We start from the raw sequence: 20651 nt of genomic DNA on the forward strand, positions 1-20651 counted from the left end.
TATTAGTAAAACACTGTCACATTTTTACTGTAAGGGAAAAGATGCATCCCATAAACATTATTTGTTATCGATCCAAACAGTTCCTCTGCAAATTCTATTCAAGTCGGCCAAACCACCCAATAATGGTAGGACCAGACCACCATCTAATGTGTATGGAGGCATCCCATCCTTCCACTGACAGGAGAAAAGGCATCAGGGAGATTGAATCTAAATGTCTGAACTATTTAGACTCCAGGGAAATAAACGGTACCAAGTGGTGTCTGGCAACAGATTACCCCAATCTTCCCATTGTAAGCACATGAATGTTTGGCTGAGCTGAAAGTTTTTGTGTATGGGAGAGTTAAGAAAAAAACGCTGGATGGAGGAAGGTTCTCCTGAGCACTGGAGGAGCTGCCCAATAACAGTCTGTAGACTAGAAATATTACCAACATCTGTTTTATTGTGTCCAAGAATGTGAATTTGAACTTGATTATTCACCAGCAAAAACACAAACAAGCATCAGGCTTTTCTGTGTTTTTGCTCAGGGGTGGACATACCATTGGTGCATCCTATGCAGCTGCAAAGGGGTCCAAGAGATAAACGGGCCCACTTCCATCTCCAAGGCAACAAGAATTTACTGTCACAGACACTTAAACAGGTGCATATAATAAACTATTGCACTGCCAAGGGCGCATATACTGATTTTTATATAAAAGCCCTCTTCTTACTGTCCGCCCCTGATTTTACTGCTGAAGAATCCATTCCAGGTTCAAAGACGTGCTCTTAGGCTGAGTTCACACGATGCGTTTTTAATGCGCTTCCGCGGCGGTTTTGCAGTTGCGTAAACGCCGCGGAAACGCATTAAAAACGCATGGTAGAAGGGCAGCAATGTTCCCCAATTGAAATCCGCATGTGCTGTGCCCATGATGCGGATTTTTCCGCAGCTTAAACGCTGCGCTCAAAAATCCGCAGCATGTCAATTAATTTTGCGTAAACGCGGCGTTTTCGCCGCCATTGACTTGCATTAGAACGCGCCAATTCCACAAGACTGCATTTGTACTTGCGTTATTGGCGCGTTCTAATGTGCGGATGATACCCGAGTGTGGAGGACAGGAGAGTCTCCTCCACACCCAGGTACCATTAAAAAAGCTGTAAAACAAGAATAAAATAAAAAATAAATGTATATTTACCTTCTGTCGGCCTGCGCAGCGCTCCTGCTTGGTTTTCGGCATTTTGCAGTGAAGGACCTGCTCTGACGTCAGAGTCATGTGACGGGTCACGTGACGCTGACGTCGGCAGGTCTTTCAATTCAAAGTTGCCGACGAGGGAGAACGGATTGAGCTGGACAGCGTGGGCCATCGGAGGGTAAAGTATAGATTTATTTTTACCACTCTCTCGGGTCACATTATATAAATCCATGCCGTTTGCATGGATTTATATAGTGTGACCTAGTTGTTAAGCACTTTCCAGGTGATGCTAAAATCGCCTGGAAAGCGGTTGTCAATCCACATGCGGAAACGCATGTGAATCCGCATGTATTCCGCAGGAAAAACGCATGTACAATCCGCATGTACAATCCGCATGCGTTTTTTCTGCCAGGGAGATGCAGAAATGATGCAGAAATTTTCAGCTTCATTTCTGCATCGTGTGCACATACCCTTAGAGACAATATAAAAGATCTTGCTAATATTAGTAGTGTTAAGACTGTAAGTGGGGAGTGTCTTCAGTGCCAAGGAAAATCTTCCTCCGTCCAGCAATTTTCCATTCTACCCTGTACAGTACAGCCGTATCTACTCTGAGTGGAGCAGATGGCTGAAACCCTATATAAGGCAAAGAAGAGTGTTGTGCCTCAAGTACAACCTCAATAGGCAAGTGTAACACCTACAAATGTCTCTATAGCATATTGGTCCTGCACATGAAGTGCTCCCCTCTTTTCATATAAGTGGGGAGTTTGGAGTAAATGACTATTCCACCAAGAGCTATCTCATATGTATGGACACCCTTTGATTGCTTGAACCCCACTAATCATTGGTACAGGAGTTCCGAGCCCCAGTTTCTCCTCACCAGTATGTCTGCTGCAGGCAGCTGTTTGTACAGAGAGATGTCAAGAATTCTGCTGTTTCATGCATCTCCCTGGCAAATATGGAACAGCTAAGTGAGAGCACTCAGCGGTTTCCATAGATCCCATAAAGTTATATGATGCCGCATTTTGCATACTCTCTTGCCATCCGTACAAACAATGGCGAATAGAAACGTACTTTTAACATTGCACTAGAATGCACAAGACATTGTTCATATCGGCCACAGGGCTTCAGTTTCTGACAAATTTATGATTGATATATTTTTAATTGAACTAAATTTAAGCTTATTGGACCTTAAGTTTTGTTGGAAACAATTAGTTCTCAATCTTATTTTGCTGCATACTGTAGTGTATAAGCCTACGCTATTCTCGCTGAAGCCAACTGATCTTTTCTCCTGTCGGAAAAGTACAGTCAAACTCAGTAGGGAAGTAAAATGTTTCTCCACATTTTTACCTAAGAAATCAGAATAGCATATGGTAGAACAAAAACACTGATGTGAATAGAGTCTTATGTTGTTTAATCTTATAAGTACAAAAGTTTCCATTCCTTGCAGGGTTAATGGTGCAAAAAGATTTTCCTTATATAGACATGTCTACATTTTGTCTTAGGCTGGTCTTCAAATTGCTACTGTAGATCAGCAAAGAACCCTTATTTTAGGAGATCCGTGGGTGTTCGCTTTAAAATGTTTTTATGCATGAAGTCTATTCTGTAGGCCAGAGTTCAAATGTGGCTCTTAGATGAGACAAAAGGAAATAAATTAATAACAGGAATTTTAAATTGAACACACAATTACATGTAATTGACTGAAAAATCAATACCACATTAAAGGAGTAGTCTGGAATTTACTTTTAATTGTCAATGGGTCAGCAGACATAGAAAATAACACATATACAAGAGAAAAAGGGAGGATTAGCACCAGAAAACAATCATGATATGTATACAGGGATGCTACAAACAATGTGGCAAAACAACAATGTGTGATAAAGAAGAATAAAAACCACATTAACTGAAGTGTGCGCACACCCAAAGTATTAGAAATAACAAAATGATAATAATAATATAGTTATGTGGAAACCCACTGCAGCCCATCTGTATAATAATGGAAGCTATGCTACTCCTAATACAGCTGCATTTCACTAAATTAGAATATCATCAAAAAGTTAATTTATTTCAGTTTTTCAATACAAAAAGTGAAACTCATATATTATACAGAGCCATTACAAACAGAGTGATCTATTTCAGGTGTTTATTTCTGTTAATGTTGATGATTATGGCTTACAGCCAATGAAAACACAAAAGTCCTTCTTCTCAGTAAATTAAAATAATTAACAAAATACACCTGCAAAGACTTTCTAAGCGTTTAAAAAGGTCCCTTAGTCTGTTTCAGTAGGCTTCACAATCATGGAAAAGACTGCTGACTTGACAGATGTCCAGAAGGCAGTCATTGACACACTTCACAAGGTCCCAGAGTCCCAATTTTCATTTGGAAATTAAGGTCCCAGAGTCTGGAGGAAGAGTGGAGAGGCACACAATCCAAGCTGCTTGAGGTCTAGTGTGAAGTTTCCACAATTAGTGATGACCAAAGTCAGCGCAGCCGTCTACCAGGAAATTTTAGAGCTTCCCTCTGCCGACAAGCTTTTTGGAAATGGAAATTTCATTCTCCAGCAGGACTTGGCACCTGTCCACACTGCCAAAAGTACCAATACCTGGTTTAAAAACAACAGTATTACTGTGCTTGATTGGCCAGCAAACTCACCTGACCTTAACCCCATAGAGAATCTATGGGGTATTGTCAAGAGGAAGATGAGAGACACCAGACCCAAGCTGAAGGCAAAGCAACCTGGGCTTCCATAACACCTCAGCAGTGGCACAGGCTGATCACCTCCATGCCACGCCGCATTGATGAAGTAATTGATGCAAAAGGAGCCCGGACAAGTATTGAGTGCATTTACTGAACATACGTTTCAGTAGGCCAACATTTTGGATTTTAAAATCATATTTTCAAGCTGTTGTTATAAAGTATTCTAATTTTCTGAGATAATGACTTTTGTGTTTTCATTGGCTGTAATCCATAATCATCATTAACAGAAATAAACACTTGAAATAGATCACTCTGTAATGACTCTATATAATATATGTGTTTCACTTTTTGTATTGTAGAACTGAAATAAATTAACTTTTTGATGATACTCTAATTTAGTCAGATGCACCTGTATGTGTTATCATAACAACTTGCACTAAAATAAGTACAGAAAATATACACAATCAGTGTGAATGGAGATCAACAATAGCAAACAATACCAAGCTGCACTGGTGGCAGTGTAACACATTGGTTTTCTCCATCCCATCAGCCCTCTGATCTCTTCCATTTGCACTTTCTATCATGTGGTATCATATGTCATAGGACAGTACCTTGATTTATATAGGCAATATTAAGCTATGCAGTTTGAAAACCTACAATTCTAAAGAAAGAAAGAACATACTATATATGTACAGTGCTGGCCAAAAGTATTGGCACCCCTGCAATTCTGTCAGATAATACTCAGTTTCTTCCTGAAAATGATTGCAATCACAAATTCTTTGGTTTTATTCTCTTCATTTAATTTGCTTGCAAGGAAAAAGCACAAAAGAGAATGATGCAAAAATCAAATCATTGATCATTTCACACAAAACTCCAAAAAAGGGCCGGACAAAAGTATTGGCACCCTCAGCCTAATACTTGGTTGCACAACCTTTAGCCAAAATAACTGCGAACAACCGCTTCCGGTAACCATCAATGAGTTTCTTACAATGCTCTGCTGGAATTGTAGACCATTCTTCTATGGCAAACTGCTCCAGGTCCCTGATATTTGAAGGGTGCCTTCTCCAAACTGCCATTTTGAGATCTCTCCACAGGTGTTCTATGGGATTCAGGTCTGGACTCATTGCTGGCCACCTTAGAAGTCTCCAGTGCTTTCTCTAAAACCATTTTATAGTGCTTTTGGAAGTGTGTTTTGGGTCATTGTCCTGCTGGAAGACCCATGACCTCTGAGGGAGACCCAGCTTTCTCACACTGGGCCCTACATTATGCTGCAAAATTTGTTGGTAGTCTTCAGACTTCATAATGCCATGCACACGGTCAAGCAGTCCAGTGCCAGAGGCAGCAAAGCAACCCCAAAACATCAGGGAACCTCCGCCATGTTTGATTGTAGGAACCGTGTTCTTTTCTTTGAATGCCTCTATTTTTTCCCTGTACACTCTATGTTGATGCTTTTTCCCATAAAGCTCTACTTTTGTCTCATCTGACAAGAGAACATTCTTCCAAAACGTTTTAGGCTTTCTCAGGTAAGTTTTGGCAAACTCCAGCCTGGCTTTTTTATGTCTCGGGGTAAGAAGTGGGGTCTTCCTGGGTATCCTACCATACAGTCCCTTTTCATTCAGACTTCGACGGATAGTACGGGTTGACACTGTTGTACCCTCGGACTGCAGGGCAGCTTGAACTAGTTTGGATGTTAGTCGAGGTTCTTTATCCACCATCCACACAATCTTGCGTTGAAATCTCTCGTCAATTTTTCTTTTCCGTCCACATCTAGGGAGGTTAGCCACAGTGCCATGGGCTTTAAACTTCTTGATGACACTGCGCACGGAAGACACAGGAACATTCAGGTCTTTGGAGATGGACTTGTAGCCTTGAGATTGCTCATATTTCCTCACAATTTGGTTTCTCAAGTCCTCAGACAGTTCTTTGGTCTTCTTTCTTTTCTCCATGCTCAATGTGGTACACACAAGGACACAGGACAGAGGTTGAGTCAACTTTAATCCAAGTTAACTGGCTGCAAGTGTGATTTAGTTATTGCCAACACCTGTTAGGTGCCACAGGTAAGTTACTGGTGCTATTAATTACACGAATTAGAGAAGCATCACATGGTTTTTCAAAGGGTGCCAATACTTTTGTCCACCCCCTTTTTTAGGTTTGGTGTGGAATTATATCCAATTTGGCTTTAGGACAATTCTTTTTGTGTTTTTTTCATTGAAGACAAATTAAATGAAGAGAATAATACCAAAGAATTTGTGATTGCAATCATTTTCAGGAAGAAATTGAGTATTATCTGACAGAATTGCAGGGGTGCCAATACTTTTGGCCAGCACTGTATATATATATATATATATATATATATACAGTACAGACCAAAAGTTTGGAGACACCTTCTCATTTAAAGATTTTTCTGTATTTTCATGACTATTTTTAGTTGTTTCACACTTTTTTGTTAAGTATATAATTCCACATGTGTTAATTCATAGTTTTGATGCCTTCAGTGTGAATGTACAATTTTCATAGTCATGAAAATGCAGAAAAATCTTTAAATGAGAAGGTGTGTCCAAACTTTTGGTCTGTACTGTATATATATGTCTGTATATATATATATATATATATATATATATATATATGTATATATTGTAGGATGGCCGCCGGACAGGTCCTCGAGGGAAGATATGTATCATCGAGGTTGGTAGCCTCAGTGATGTAAAAGTGAAAAAGCAGGCTCCAGCACGTAAAGTACTGAGAGAGTTAATAGGGCTTGTCCAGGGCCTGGTTTACCAGCAGGTGGGACTGGCTGCTCACATATCCCTGCCCCTGGGCTTGATATGGTAGATATAAGGGAATCCAGCTGAACTATTAGGTGTGGTATGTGCATGGTGAAAATACCCTGCTGGTGTGGCTCTATGTCTGCTTGAGGCTGAGTGAAGGTCTGATATTTAAACAAATGATGTATATATACAGTAGTGTTCCAAATAATAGCAGTGTGTTCAAAAACACAAGTTAAGCACAAAATCTTTATACTAGTTTTTATTTCCATGCATTGGGAACATTGCACACTGTTTTCTAATTCAAAACATGAAGAGAAATGTATATAATTTTTAAATACTTTACAGAAAATAACAAAAAATGAACATTTGGCTGTTCTAAAAAATAGCAGTTTCTGCATTTGTCTTTACAAACTCACAATATGTACTTATTTTTGAGGATTTAGCATTCCTGTGAATCACTAACCTAATATTTAGTTGTATACCCACAGTTTTTTAGAAATGCTGCTGATCTATGTTGCATAGAGTGAACCAATTTCTGTCACCTGTCAACTGTTATTCCAGCCCAGTATGCTTTGACTACATACCACAATTTTTTGGCATTTTTTGGCTTTTCCTCAGAAACGTTTTTTTTGATGTTGCCCCACAAGTGTTCTATCGGATTAAGGTCCGGGGATTGGGCTGGCCACTCCATAACCTCAATTTTGTTGGACTGGAACAAAGATTTTGCTCATTTACTAGTGTGTTTAGGGTCGTTGAAACACCCATTTCAAGGGCATATCCTCTTCAGCATAAGGTAACATGACCTCTTCAAGTATTTTAATATATGTAAACTGGTCCATGATCCCTGGTATGCGGTAAAAAGGTCCAGCACCATAATAAGAAAAACATGCCCATATCATGATGCTTGCACCACCATGCTTCACTGTCTTCAGAGTATACTGAATGCAGAGTTTGGGGGTCGTCTGACAAACCGTCTGCGGCCCATGGACCCAAAAAGAACAATTTTACTTTCATCAGTCCACAAAATGTTTCTCCATTTCTCTTTAGGTCAGTTGAATGTGTTCTTTGGCTAATTGTATCCACTTCAGTACATGTCTTTTTTTAACAGTGGGACTTTGCGGGGGCTTCTTGTTAAGAGATTAGCTTCACACAGGTCTCCTAACTGTCACAGTACTCACAGGTAACTTGAGACTGTCTTGGATCATCCTGGAGCTGATCATTGGCTGAGTCTTTGCCATTCTGACTTCGATCCATTCAAATGGTAGTCTTTCATTTTCTTTCACATCTATCTGGTTCTGCTTTCCATTTCAAAGCAATGGAGATCATTTTAGGTGAACAGCCTATCATTGTCTACACTTCTAAGTTTTACCCTCTCCAATCAACTTTTAAATCAAAGTACACTGTTCTTCTGAACAATGTCTGGAACGACCCATATTTCTCAGGCTTTCAAGGAGAAATGCATGTACAACATGTGCTGACTTCACCCTTAAATAAGGGCTCCCTGATTCACACCTGTTTCTTCACAGAATGATTGACCTCACTAATTGAACTCCACGCTGCTATTATTTTGAACACTACCTCTTTCAATTAATTATTCAAATACACAGACTCAAAAACATGCAGATCATGAATGCTGAGTCTGTTGGCTTTCTTAGAATCTACTGTACCAATTGGTAAATTGCTTGACATGTGATAATATAATTTATACCAAAAACAGTGATTAATTCGGTTAGTCATATTGCACTACTATTATTTTGAACACTACTATGTATGGACTATTTATTTTCCAGTTTTGGTTCTGTTATACCTTTTGTACCCATAACAGACTGTTTATGTTTGTTAAGGGATGGCTTATGGACATTTAATAAACCGCCTTTTTTTTTAAACAACGAATCGGACTCCAGTTTGTGCACCAGCATCTATCTGAGAGCTAGTCTCTTACAATTGGTGCTTTGAATGTGGGCAGACAGGTGATTGCTGGCTGGAAACTGCATGTCCTGGGTCAAGGCAGCTTTAGCAGTGCAAGCGCGGTCTGAAGACACGGAGGAGCTGATAAAGCAACTGGTGCAAACTAATCTGCAGCAGCAACTGGTATTGCAGCAGCAACAGCAGCAGCAGCAACAACAGGGGGTCGAGTCCATGTGGGTAGAGATAGAGGGGGCAAAAAATAATAATAAAATATTACTGGGGGTCTGCTATAAGCCACCAAATATAACAGAGGAGAATGAGAATCTGCTATTAGGACAAATAGACAAAGTAGCAAAACATAATGAAGTGATTGTAATGGGGGATTTCAACTACCCGGATATTGACTGGGAAACAGAAACCTGTAGATCTCAGAAAGGAAAAAGGTTCTTGACAAATATTAAGGATAATTATCTCTCCCAACTAGTGCAGGAACCAACGAGAGGGAAGGCCGTGTTGGACTTAATATTGACTAATAGGCCTGATAGAATAACTGAGGTACAGATAGGGGGGCACCTAGGTAATAGCGATCATAATATTATCGACTTCAAAATGCCCTTCAGTAGGGTTATCAATAAGGGAACAACAAAAACATTAAACTTTAGGAGGGCGAAGTTTGATCAGCTGATAGAAAACCTTCAACTTATTGACTGGGACAAAGTACTTAATCAATGGAATACGAATAGTAAATGGGAAACCTTCAAAAGAATTCTGAATACTCAGTGCGAGAGGTATATACCGTATGGGAATAAAAGGGCCAGAAATAAGAGGAAACCAATATGGTTGAACAAGAACGCAAAAGGGGCGTTAAATAGCAAAAAAGAGGCATTCAAGAGATTAAAACAGGAAAACAGTAAGGAGGCACTAATGTGTTACAAGGAAAAAACGAGAACCTGTAAAAAACAAATAAAAATAGCGAAGGAGGAAACAGAGAAACGTATTGCTAGGGAAAGTAGATCAAATCCCAAACTGTTCTTTACGTATATAAATAGTAAAAGGATTAAATCGGATAATATTGGACCGATAAAAAGTGAGGAAGGCAAAATCATAGAGAAAGATGAGGATAAAGCGAATCTATTAAATAATTTTTTTTCGACAACTTTCACAAAGGAAATAGAACTAACAGGAGAAATGAGAAGTAACAAGCTTAATCCTCCACTAAGTATGACAAATCTAACCCAAGTTGAGGTACAGAAACGCCTCAGTAACATTAAAATAAACAAATCACCAGGACCTGATGGCATACACCCACGGGTACTAAGGGAACTAAGTAATGTGATAGACAGACTGTTATATCTTATATTTAAGGACTCTGTTGAGACTGGGTCTGTGCCACTTGATTGGCGACAGGCGAATGTAGTGCCAATATTCAAAAAGGGAGCGAAAAGTGACGCCGGAAACTATCGGCCGGTGAGTCTGACGTCCGTTGTGGGCAAAATTTTTGAAAGCTTCATTAAAGAGGCAATTACGGAGCATCTTGATGCTAATAATCTTTTAATCCCGAACCAACATGGATTCATGAGGAATCGCTCCTGCCAAACAAACCTGATTGACTTCTATGAGGAGGTTAGCTCTCGAGTAGATCAGGGGGAACCAGTGGATGTCGTGTATCTCGACTTCTCAAAAGCGTTCGATAGCGTGCCACATAATAGGTTGGTATACAAAATGAGAATGATGGGGCTGGGGGAAAATGTCTGCAAGTGGGTAGCTAACTGGCTAAAGGATAGAAGGCAGAGGGTGGTTATAAATGGAATATACTCAGATTGGGTAAGCGTCACTAGTGGGGTACCACAGGGGTCTGTACTAGGCCCAATGTTATTTAACATCTTTATTAACGACATAGTCAACGGGATAAATAGTAAAATATCAATATTTGCAGATGACACAAAGTTATGTAAAACAATTAATACAAAAGAGGACAGTGCAGACCTACAGAGGGATTTGGATAAGCTGGGTAGGTGGAGCATTAAATGGCAAATGAGGTTTAACGAGGAGAAATGTAAGGTCATACATATGGGAAGGAAAAATGGAAGTCACCAGTACTCACTGAATGGGAAATCATTGGGGAATTCAGAGATGGAGAAGGACTTGGGCATCTTGATTGATAGCAAACTAAATTGGAGTGCCCAAAGTCAGGCCGCTGCTGTAAGGGCAAACAGGGTAAGGGGATGTATCAGAAGAGGTATAGCTGCAAAGGATGAGAACATTGTTCTTCCACTGTACAAAGCACTGGTCAGTAGTGTTGAGCCACCCCCGTAGTGTTCGGGTTCGGTTCGGTTCGTCGAACACCGGGATGTTCGAGGAACTGTTCGTCGAACTGTTCATCGAACACCTTAGAACACCGTCGAACACTGTTAAAACCAATGGCAGGCAAACAAAAACACATAGAAACACATAGAAAACACCTTCAAAAGGTGTCCAAAAGCTGACAAACTGCTCAGAAGACGCTTTCTTTAAAAAAGCCGGCCGGCAATTCAGCAGCGGCATACACCGGTACCCGACAATTTAGACAAGAAGGAATAGAGCATCACACATAGATTAGATAGATAGAAACATGTCAGTCACATATATAAGAAGTACAGTGACAGTGTTGCTTACTGTACTTGTCATTTAGTGTAAAGGATTTATTAAAAAATATAATAGTGTTTTCATGCACTGTCTCTTTAAAAAAGCCGGCCGGCAATTCAGCATCTGTACCCGACAATTTATAACAGACAGAATAGAGCTTCACACATAGATTAGATAGATAGAAACATGTCAGTCACATATATATGAAGTACAGTGATAGTGTTGGTTACTGTACTTGTCATTTAGTATTAAAATAAAGGATTTATTATTAAAAAAAATTGGCGTGGGGTTCCCCTTAATTTTAGTCTCTAGCGGAGGTTAAGCAGACAGCTGGGGCAGATGTTTGAAGCCTGGGAAGGGGGTAATACCCACGGAGCTTCCCAGGCTACTAATATCAGCCCCCAGCTGAATACATAGCCTTTACTAGCTATTAAAATGGGGGACCCCCCAAAAAAATGACGTGGGGTCCCCCCTAATTTAATAGCTAGCAAAGGCTAGGCAGACAGCTGGGGGCTGATATTAATAGCCCAGGAAGGGAGCCATGAATATTGGCCCCCTCCCAGGCTAGAAACACCAGCCGTCAGCCGCCCCAGAAATGGCGCATTCATAGGGTGCGCCAATTCTGGCACTTAGCCTCGCTCTTCCACGCTGCCCTGTAGCGGTGGCAGGGGGTAATAGGGCTGGGGTTGATGTCAGCTTATAATGCCAGCTGACATCAAGCCCAGGTTAGTAATGGAGAGGCGTCTATAAGACACCCCCATTACTAACCCCATAGTCAAAGTTAAAAGAAAACACAAACACCCAGAATAAAGTCCTTTAATTGAAATAAAGACACAATCCTTTATTGTTCTAAATTAAACTATACTTACCATCACGCCCATTCCAGCTGAAGCCAACGATCTCCTGCAATAAAAGAAAAATAATAAAGCAACCTCATCCTTACCTTTCCATGGTTCCCATGACAGCTTCAGCTCTGCTACATCGAGATGACAGGCTGGACCGCAGCAGAACGCTGCCATCCAGCCTGTCATCCCGCAGACACTGAGAAGCGCAGGCATGCTTGCGCTCTGCAGTGTCTGGCTGTGACGGCTGAAGCGCTGAGTGCAGGAGAATTTTCCCACGCTGTCAGTGACGTGCATAAGGTGAGCTCATGTCCAATGAACTCAGCTCACCTCCTGCACGTCACTGACAGCGTGGGAAAATTCTCCTGCACTCAGCGCTTCAGCGTGAGAATTCTCCCACGCTGTAAGTGACGTGCATGAGGTGAGCCGAGTTCATTGGACATGACCTCGGCTCATCTTTATGCCGTCACAGAGAGACAATGTGGAGCGCAAGCATGCCTGCGCTTCTCAGTGTCTGCGGGATGACAGGCTGGATGGCGGCGTTCTGCTGCGCTCCAGCCTGTCATCTCGATGTAGCAGAGCTGAAGTTGTCGTGGGAACCATGGAAAGGTAAGGATGAGGTTGCTTTATTATTTTTCTTTTATTGCAGGAGATCGTTGGCTTCAGCTGGAATGGGCGTGATGGTAAGTATGGTTTAATTTAGAACAATAAAGAATTGTGTCTTTTTCAATTAAAGGACTTTATTCTGGGTGTTTGTGTTTTTTTTAACTTTGACTATGGGGTTAGTAATGGGGGTGTCTTATAGACGCCTCTCCATTACTAACCTGGGCTTGATGTCAGCTGGCATTATAAGCTGACATCAACCCCAGCCCTATTACCCCCTGCCACCGCTACAGTGCAGCGTGGAAGAGCGAGGCTAAGTGCCAGAATTGGCGCATCCTATGAATGCGCCATTTCTGGGGCGGCTGACGGCTGGTGTTTCTAGCCTGGGAGGGGGCCAATATTCATGGCTCCCTTCCTGGGCTATTAATATCAGCCCCCAGCTGTCTGCCTAGCCTTTGCTAGCTATTAAATTAGGGGGGACCCCACGTCATTTTTTTTGGGGGGGTCCCCCATTTTAATAGCTAGTAAAGGCTATGTATTCAGCTGGGGGCTGATATTAGTAGCCTGGGAAGCTCCGTGGGTATTACCCCCTTCCCAGGCTTCAAACATCTGCCCCAGCTGTCTGCTTAACCTCCGCTAGAGCCTAAAATTAAGGGGAACCCCACGCCAATTTTTTTAATAATAAATCCTTTATTTTAATACTAAATGACAAGTACAGTAACCAACACTATCACTGTACTTCATATATATGTGACTGACATGTTTCTATCTATCTAATCTATGTGTGAAGCTCTATTCTGTCTGTTATAAATTGTCGGGTACCGCTGCTGAATTGCCGGCCGGCTTTTTTAAAGAGACGGTGCATGAAAACACTATTATTTTTTTTGATAAATCCTTTACGCTAAATGACAAGTACAGTAAGCAACACTGTCACTGTACTTCATATATATGTGGCTGACATGTTTATATCTATCTAATCTATGTGTGAAGCTCTATTCTTTCGGTTCTAAATTGTCGGGTACCGGTGTATGCCGCTGCTGAATTGCCGGCTTTTCATCTTTCACTGTTGGCACTGTTCCCATCGATTTGGGCAATCACTGTAATGCCACAACCACCATGGCTGTGGCATTACAGTGAGTGGCAGACAATCCCTGCATGATTGGTGCTCTAAATAGCGCCAGACATGCAGGACACGCTTTTGGTGCACGAACAGTTATCGAACATAACCTCGAACAGCCGAATTTTTTGCAAATCGTTCGGGTTCGTCGAACAACTCGAACACCGCCCAAAACAGCTCGAATTTGAGATTGGCGAACAGTTCTAGTCGAACACCGCTCATCTCTACTGGTCAGACCACACTTGGAATACTGTGCTCAGTTATGGGCCCCAATATATAGAAAGGATATAAATGAGCTTGAAAAGGTACAAAGGAGGGCAACAAAATTAATAAAGGGAATGGAGGGACTGCAATACCCAGAGAGGTTGGCAAAACTAGGACTATTCAGCCTGGAAAAGAGAAGGTTGAGGGGGGACATAATAAATGTGTACAAATATGTTAGGGGACAGTATAGAGATCTTGCCCGGGATTTGTTCAAAAGGAGGGATATTACGGTAACAAGAGGGCATTCACTAAGACTGGAAGAGAAAAGGTTTCAGCACCAGCATAGGAAGGGGTTCTTTACGGTAAGAGCAGTGAGAATATGGAATTCACTGAGCGAGGAGACAGTAATGTCAGATTCACTACACCAGTTCAAGCGGGGACTGGATGCAATTCTAGATACCAGGCAGATTTCAGCATATACTTAAAAATAAAATAAAATAGTAGGTTGATACAGGGATTTATTCTGACTGCTGGTTTCAGAGTCGGGAGGGAATTTTTCCTCAGGTGAAGATTGGCTAAATCATTTGGGGTTTTTGCCCTCCTCTGGATCAGCTTTAGCAATTACAGAACTAACAGGTCGAACTTGATGGACGCAAGTCTTTATTCGGCTTTACAAACTATGTAACACAGGCTCAGATGGAACTCCTAGCTGGGACGATCGGTGGCAGGAAAACTACCCCAACTGTTATGATCTGCTACAAGCACTAAGGAAAGAAAGGAGATCTGTCCCTACAGTAGAACTAAGCTAGATCCCTACGATGTAACGGGGAACCTGATCCTGCGATCAGACCCGCTAAAGTCCTCGGCTAGTCTGTACGAAGACCTATAGATGCAAGGGAGGGATCCCTACAAGAACTAGGGACTGGGATAAAGTTGGGCACCTCCTAGCAGAAATTGTAGCAGTAAAAGACAAACACACAACATAGAACATAAAGGTCCGAAGACCAAGCTAAACAGACTGAGAAAGGTAACTAAGCATCAGGCTAACTTAAGAGTAGAAATTACGATGAAGTCCAGCAAGGTCAGGAGGGCGGAGCAGGATTAAATAGGCAAACAAGGTCATGTGACCAGCAAGATAGAAAAAACCTAATAGGAGAGTTCTAACAGTACCCCCTCTTCTATGGGGATCCTCCGGATCCCCTAGCCCAGGCTTATCAGGAAACCTCTTGTGAAACGCTCTGACAAGTCTGGAAGCAGAAACATCATCCGCCCTCATCCATGAGTTATCCTCGGGTCCGAAACCTTTCCAAGCGACGAGATACTGCAAACTCCCTCTATACCGTCTAGAATTTAGGATGCGGGAAATTTCGTATTCCCCGTCCTCCACCACCGGAGGAACAGTGGCAGAGATGTCTCCATCCGACACACAAGCTCTTTTCAACAGAGAAACATGAAACACCTGATTAATCTTCCAGGAGGTAGGAACCTCCAACCTAACAGCAGATTGGTTAACTACCTGAAGCACCTTAAAGGGCCCTACAAACTTGGGACCCAATTTTTTAGAAGGAATCCTCAACCGCAGATTCTTAGAGGACAACCAAACCATGTCACCAATAGCAAACAAAACCTCTTGCCGTTTCCTATCAAAGTACCTCTTAGATTTTTTGTTAGCCTCCTGAAGATTACCATGCACATCCGTCCAAACTCTCTCCAAGTCACCGGAAAAACTCTCCTCCTCAGGCACAGCCGATACCAATTTGGAGAATGACCCAAAAGACGGATGTCTCCCAGAACAACAAAAAAAAGGCGAACAACCAGCAGAAGAGGATGTATGGTTGTTAAGAGCAAACTCAGCAAGTGGCAGAAACTCAGACCACCCCTCCTGATTGTCTGCCACAAAACAACGCAAGAACTGCTCAACATCCTGATTCTTCCTTTCTGTCTGGCCACTAGACTCAGGATGATATCCGGATGAAAACGAAAAATGAACTCCCAACCTGTCACAAAAAGCACGCCAAAAACGAGCCACGAACTGAGGTCCCCTATCCGAAACAATGTCAGTAGGAACGCCATGTAGTCTGACAATTTCCTTGACAAAGGCCTTAGCGAGTGTCTTAGCACAAGGCAGTTTGATGAAAGGAACCAAGTGACACATCTTGCTAAAACGGTCCACGACCACCCAGATGACTGTGAAACCCTCAGAGGGGGGAAGGTCAGTAATAAAGTCCATAGCCAGATGTGTCCAAGGTGCACTAGGAACCTCCAGAGGGCAAAGCAACCCCGCTGCAGGAGTATGTAAGACTTAGATCTAGCACACACCGTACATTGACGCACCCACTTAATGACTTCCTTCTGCCATCCAGGCCACCAAAAACTGCGACCCACAAGTCTCTTGGTCTCAGAAATTCCTGGATGACCTGCCAACCGAGACTCATGACACTCAACAAACAAATCTCTCCTAAAGGTCCAAGGCACAAACAACCTCCCATGGGGAGTGTTAGATGGGGCATTCTCCTGTGCTTTAAGAATCTCATCTTCCAAAACGGAGTCCAATGCAGCAATCACAACACCTTCTTGTAAAATGCTCCCCTCCTCCTCAGCACCGACCATGGGAGAAAAGCTGCGAGACAAAGCATCAGCTTTAACATTCTTGGTACCCGGGATGTAAGTAACGGAAAAATTAAACCGCGAGAAAAAAAGTGCCCACCTAGCCTGACGGGCATTCAAGCGCTTGGCAGCATCAAGATAGATCAGATTTTTATGATCAGTGAAAACCTGAATGGGAAATTCAGCACCTTCCAAGAGATGACGCCAGTGTTCAAAAGCGAGTTTAATAGCCAGCAATTCCCGATTACCAATATCGTAATTAAGTTCAGTCTCAGAAATTTTTTTTGAAAAAAAGCACAGGGATGTGCTCCATCCTTGATTTCCTGAGACAACACCGCACCGACCCCCACCGAAGAAGCATCAACCTCAACCAAAAACGGCTTAGTTACATCAGGCTGCATAAGGATAGCAGCAGAGCTGAACCTCTCCTTTAGAAACACAAAAGCTTCAATGGCCTCAGTAGTCCACTGAACCGCATTAGCACCTTTCCTGGTGAGATCAATCAGTGGTTTGACAATAATAGAAAAAATTTTAATGAATTTTCTGTAATAATTGGCAAAACCCAAAAACCTCTGTATCGATTTCAAACCAATAGGCCTAGGCCATTCCTGAACCGCCTGAACCTTCACAGGGTCCATCTCAAAGCCTTCGCTGGAGATAATGTAGCCCAAAAAACGAATTCTCTGTACAGCAAACTCACATTTCTCCAGCTTAGCAAAAAGCAAATTGTCAATTAATAACTGTAATACCTCGCGTACGCTCCGCCAATGTGACTCCAGATCAGGCGAATAAATCAAAATGTCATCCAAATACACAACCACATTTTTGCCGATCAAAGGTCTAAGGATGTTATTAATAAGATTCTGAAAAAATGCTGGAGCATTGGTAAGACCAAAAGGCATAACCAGGTTCTCAAAATGACCCACAGGAGTGTTAAAAGCAGTCTTCCATTCATCACCCTCCTTCATGCGCAACAAATTGTATGCCCCCCGGAGATCAATTTTAGAGAACCACTTGGCCCCCACTAACTGTTTAAACAAATCAGGAATCAATGGCAGTGGGTAAGGATTGCGTACAGCAATTTTATTAATCTCACGAAAGTCCAGACAAGGACGTAAACCGCCGTCCTTTTTTTTAACAAAAAAAAATCCAACAGCCACAGGAGACTTGGAAGGCCTAATGTGACCGGCGGCCAAGCTTGTCTGTATGTATTCCTCCAAAGCCTTTCTCTCAGGAATAGTAAGATTAAATAAACGACTTTTAGGAAGAGTCGCTCCAGGGACAAATTCAATGGTACAATCATAGTCTCTATGGGGAGGCAATATTTGTGACTCCTCCTCAGAAAAAACTCTCCAAAAATCCTGAATAGGTACAGGTAATTCCCCTTTTTCCACCGCAGCAATACGTCCGTTGCAACACTTGTCATAACACTTAGGACTCCAGGACTTAATTTCATTGGTAGACCAATCCAGTACAGGATTGTGCAATTTTAACCAGGGTAACCCCAAAATTACTGGAGAAGGCAAATTATTTAATACCACCAAATCCAAATTTTCTTGATGAACACCATTAATAGTGAGGGGAAATTCACAGACCTTGTGAGTAACACTCTTCAAGGGGGAGCCATCGACAGAAACCACAGCAATAGGGGATGACAAAGGTTTGGGTTTTAATTTAAGTTTTTCCAAGAATCCCCCATCAATCACATTCAGAGTAGAACCACAATCCACAAATATCCGAAATTCAATTAATTCTTCCTGAGCAGTGGTAGTAGCAGAAAGAAATACCCCCATAGAATTTAAACAGGCCATACGGGCGTACCTGACCTTTTTTTTTTCTTTGTTCATACGAAGTACACAGTTCTTAATAAAATGATCAGATTTTCCGCAATAAAAGCACAAACCTTCAGAAGATCTGCGGTCTTTTTTCCTGAGAGCGGGGTGCCATCGCCCCGATCTCCATTGGCTCTCCAATGTCAGTACAGACCCTCTCAAGACTCGGAGCTGACATGGCAGAGGATTTACTTTCATTAACCCTTGCACGCAGTCTCCTGTCCACCCGTATAGCTAATTGCATAGCCTCCTGCAAGTTTCCAGGTGTGGGATAAGCAATCAGCAAATCCTTAACCCTTTCACCTAGCCCCGCAAGAAACAAACTTTTCAAAGCTGAATCGTTCCACCCCACCTGGGCAGACCACCGACGGAAGTGAGAACAATATTTTTCCACATTACCTGATCCCTGCCTCAAATGTCTTAATTCAGTCTCAGCTGATGAGACACGATCAGGATCATCATACAACAAACCCAAAGCAGAAAAAAAACTTTCCACTGATCTAAAGCATGGATCACTAGGTTGGAGAGAAAAGGCCCATCCCTGAGGTTCTTTGCGCAGAAGTGACATTATGAACCCTATGCGCTGTGATTCATCACCAGAGGATCTGGGTCTCAAACGAAAATACAATAAACAAGCATTTTTAAAGGAAAAAAATTCCTGTTGATCACCAAAGAATAAATCAGGCAAACGTACCTTTGGCTCCACAAAATGTGCTCCAGAACAGCTACTCACGTGTTGTTGGAGCTCGTCCACCTGCAGAGAGAGTCCCTGCAGGCGTTGAGCCAAATCCTGAACCGACACCATGATGGAAACTGGAAGTCTTTCCTTAGAGATATTTTTGGGCTGGACTTACTGTTATGATCTGCTACAAGCACTAAGGAAAGAAAGGAGATCTGTCCCTACAATAGAACTAAGCTAGATCCCTACGATGTAACGGGGAACCTGATCCTGCGATCAGACCCGCTAAAGTCCTCGGCTAGTCTGTACGAAGACCTATGGATGAAAGGGAGGGATCCCTACAAGAACTAGGGACTGGGATAAAGTTGGGCACCTCCTAGCAGAAATTGTAGCAGTAAAAGACAAACACACAACATAGAACATAAAGGTCCGAAGACCAAGCTAAACAGACTGAGAAAGGTAACTAAGCACCAGGCTAACTTAAGAGTAGAAATTACAATGAAGTCCAGCAAGGCCAGGAGGGCAGAGCAGGATTAAATAGGCAAACAAGGTCATGTGACCAGCAAGATAGAAAAAACCTAACAGGAGAGTTCTAACACCAACCTCAAGTCAAGGTGATGAGTCACACATGAGGAAGACGGTAAGAAGAGCCTTGCAAAAGATGACCCTGGGTGATGACATCGAGGTATTCTTGGCGGTTTCGAAAGGGTGGCAGAACGGGAAAAATTGCCCCCAGAGCAATGGGCAAAGGTTCTGGCGCCATATCTGAAGGGGGGAACCACAGAAGGCCTATTATGACCTAGCCTTGCAGGATACAAAAGAGTATTCCAAGTTAAAAGCGGAGATTCTGATGTGCATACTAGTAACTCTGACTGTCAGGGCACAACGGGTGCACCACTGGGCCTATCATGGTGACAAATCTTCCCAGTCCCAAATGTTTAACTTATTACATTTGGTTCAAAAGTGGTTGCAACTGGAATTTGACCTCCCCAGTGCAGATGGTGAAGTGAGTCGTCATGGGCAGGTTCATAAACTCCCTTCCAAGGCCAGTGCAGTCCTAGGTTGTGCAGGGAGATCCCCAGAATGCCGATGACCTTCTGGGCCTGGTGGAAAGGTACCAGGAGGTCGAGAGTTCCTTTGGGAAGCAAAGGGTCTTAAAATCTCATATTTGGGTGCCCTAAGGGGGGCTGAAACCCAAAAGAAGAAAAATAGGGCCACATCTGGGGGGCGTCCAAGAGCCCTGGAGGCATCTGAGTTGTTGCCAAAGGTCCCATATAGTATAGTGATTTGCTGCGGCATATACAGTATCTGCCCATTGCCCCACAACCACCGAGAAAATGGACTGCAGCATAGGTCGGCGCTGCTCATATTTTGCATACCCTGCCTGCAGTGTTGACCCTCAACCTTGAGAGGGGCCACAGGCATGTCCAGTGTCTGTGAACGGGGTGTCAGCGACTGGTCTATTGGACTCAGGGAGTTTGGTAACCCTGGTAAGGGCAGCACTTCCAGACTGGCTGGTTCCTGGTAAGGTGGTGGGAGTCCAGTGTATCCATGGGGACACTAAAAATTACCCTGTGGCCCGTGTGGTCATAAAAACAAACTCTG

General features: G+C 42.5%; 1 protein-coding gene across 3 annotated transcripts in view; it reads left to right on the top strand.

Annotated features, from left to right (window-relative positions):
• Window positions 1-20651, top strand: part of RGS14 (regulator of G protein signaling 14) — a 311115-nt gene that overhangs the window by 109779 nt on the left and 180685 nt on the right. The gene's annotated exons all lie outside the window — the stretch shown is intronic.

This window comes from Phyllobates terribilis, unplaced genomic scaffold, assembly GCF_046119375.1.
Source record: "Phyllobates terribilis strain yellow unplaced genomic scaffold, ASM4611937v1 Scaffold_11__3_contigs__length_659146591, whole genome shotgun sequence".
NCBI lineage: Eukaryota > Metazoa > Chordata > Amphibia > Anura > Dendrobatidae > Phyllobates > Phyllobates terribilis.